The following is a 3,284-nucleotide window of genomic DNA, read 5'->3' on the forward strand; positions in this document are numbered from 1 at the left end:
TAGGTACTAAAGAATAGAAAGGCATGACATATTGACATGTATTCCCTCCATCCGGAAATAAATGGGTGGGTCTAGGCGTATTTCAGTTCTAGATACATCCAGTTTTATCCATTTCTGCGACATTTAATCCAGACGGAGGGAGTATGATGTAAGAGCTAGGGATACGACAGGACAACACAGTAAAAAAACACTGAAAAACCCACTGCAGAACCAAAGTATTCAAACCCACTGATATGAGATAGTACACCCATGCAACTCAGGATGCAAAACTACCAGGCAGTTTTCCTTGCAAAAATCAACATTGTGGCCTTTAATCATACATTTTGCTACAACTAAATTTAGATCAGATAAAGGTTGGATTCACGCCGATTAACAAAATACATGCTGATGTAAAAATATAGTGATATACAACAGGTACTTACATCTACATTGGAGCACAGAGAATTCCTGCAAGAATCTTTCCTCATAAACGATACCATTGCAGAAATTCTTCTATCTGTTAAGCTTATTTTCTAAAAGAGAGATGGGTACGAAACATGTAGAAAATATGATCAACATGCTATAAAATTTCATGATGCAAGGATACGCACACGCTTCTTAGAATTGAGTTGACATATTTTTGCTGAACTGGAGTGGACTAGTTCTTTGGCCACTAGAATCTGCTTATTATTAGTAGGAGTTGGGTTTCTCTGTGCTGGAGCAATATCTATAAAAACTGGAGTTGGTTTATTATCTCCTGGCGTTTGGGTCTTTTGCAAAGGCCTTGTTTGTAACCCTTCAGATTCTAACACAGTCATCTTCCCTTGCATGCCTTGTATAGAAGAATGGTGCTTTAATTATAAAACATGCGACAGCAGAGAGATGGAATAGTTACTGAATAATAGAAAGGCATTACATATTGACATGTATGCCCTCCATCCGGAAAAAATGGATGGGTCTAGGCGTATTTCAGTTCTAGATACATCTTTTTTTATCCATTTCGGCAACATGTAATCCGGACAGAGGGAGTATGGTGTAAGAGCTAGGGATACGACAGGACAACACAGCAAAAAAACACTAGTTGAATGTAAAAATGTATGCTAGCGGAATACGTACAGAAATAACTAAGGCAACATACACATGTATGATTGGGAAAATAAGATGGCATTGCAACAGAGCACTAGAACAACACTTCAATGTAAAAAAACATGGTATGGTAGACAGATGAAGTACATACTGATGAATAACAATGCATAAGATATTCAGAAGCATGATGTCCAAATTAAGCAGATGCCATTGCGATAGAGTAGAATGACAGTACTTGAATTTGAAAACATGTTATCATGAATGGAATAGATACTGAAAAACAGGAAGGCATGACATATTTACATGCATGATCAGCATGCTAAGCACATGGCATTGCAACATAGTAGATACACTTCAGGACATTATATGCATGTTGTACCCATATCATAGGCCAAGTTAGAGCAAGGACCTTGTGGGGTGAAGAGGATTCATCATCTTTCTGCAAGTCTTCTGAAGAACTGCCTTTACATGTTCCATCATATTGGGTATCATTGACATCAAGTTTATTGGCCTTTACATTGCTCCGTGAGGTTCTTGTGGATATATCAGTGTGTGCAATTATATCCGACATGCATGGAAGACAACTAGTAGTTAGATTTATGTAATGAGTGCCTGTAGGAGACGACATAAATAGTAGGACTGGGGTTAACTAGCAGCAACAAGTCTCATACACTAAAGGGAGAACACAGATGAAAGCTACAGAATATGTATCATTTGTACTCGAGATTAACTAGATGGCACACAAAAGTATTAAAGAACAACATAGGTAATGCTAGAAGTGGTATAATACTATAATCACCAGCCTGTGGGATAGCATTGGCTGATGGATGATAACTATGGAACAGCATTACCTAAAGAACAAGTATCTTAGCCGAACTATGGAACAACGTTAACTCCTAAACAAGACCCGTAAGAGATCAACATGAATATACAGTGAAATGTGATGATCTATTTTCCATGCTTAGATGAATAACAAAGCCATAAATGTTGCACACAAGTAAGACGAGTGTACAACCTATCTGGCTGCCATCCATAGGAGTGAGCATCATGTGTTGACTTGTCGATGGCCCTGCAGTTGTTGTGGCTGTCCATGTCGGGCACGCACATTCGATGCAGGGAACTATTGAGTGGGGACTATAGCTCCCTTCTGGTGTATGCTTCCCTTGTTGGAGAGCTGCGGTGAGTCGGAAGACGGTGTCTCTGAAGATGCAGATAACGCATAATGTTAAGAATGACATATCTCTTTGATATGAAGAAATACACTAAGAGATCAACAACAAGGTACGAGAGTGGTCACACGTCTGTTGACTGAAGACTAAATTAGGGTCACACGATTTTATTTTATTTTGGTAATGTCTGATCTACGCCGGATGGCTGGCCGTCTTGTGCCTCATGGCTGACACTTTTCGGAATCTTCCCCGAAGAGCCAGCGAGCAACGGCAGAGCAGCCTGCCTCCGCCGTTCGTGGCCCCGACCAAAACCCTGCTCCCCGCCCCACCGCACTGCCGTGGTTGCGCCGCCCCCGGGCCAATCCACAAAGACTCCCCGTCATCCAGATCCGGCGGCGGCAGTACCTCAACCCACGCAACTCTAAAAGATAGCCATCTAAGCGCTACTTCCGCGGTGAACTTGCGGCCCCGCACCCTTACGTTAGACACCAGCCAACCGGCAGCCTAGGAGCTCCGCCACCTCGAGGGGTGCTGCTTCCCATTGGGAATCGATTGGCCCAGAATAAAAATTCAGACAACTGACGCCTAAATAAAGTGATTTGAGATGAGGGTGTGACCTATCTGGCGGCATGGTGAAGTAGGCAGGTCCGGCTGTCGAGTCGGTGAGGCCGACGTGGTTGCGGTGGCGACCGGCGGCAGGGAAAGAGCGAAGTCGCGACGGTCGACGACTATGCGGAAGCAACGCCAAGACTCTGGACGGATCCGAAGTTGGAGCCGCTCCGGCGCCGTGAACAACGGCGGGGGTGAATCTGCTCCGGTATGGTTCACGCGGCCGTCGTCGAGGCAACACCAGCAGCACGGAGTAAGAGGCACACAGCCCAGTGCACGACGGCAAATGGACAGCGTCTCCAGCATTAGGGAGGAGGGCGGCTGTGAAATTGGTGCGGTGGGGGCGCCACGGAGGTGGGGCTGAGGTTTCGCGGCTCAGGAGAAGGGATCTTCCCGGGGAGAAGGTGATTTGGCGCCCACGAGGTATGAATGGGGGCGGGC

This window comes from Triticum dicoccoides, chromosome 3A (genome assembly GCF_002162155.2).
Source record: "Triticum dicoccoides isolate Atlit2015 ecotype Zavitan chromosome 3A, WEW_v2.0, whole genome shotgun sequence".
NCBI classification, from domain to species: Eukaryota; Viridiplantae; Streptophyta; class Magnoliopsida; order Poales; family Poaceae; genus Triticum; species Triticum dicoccoides.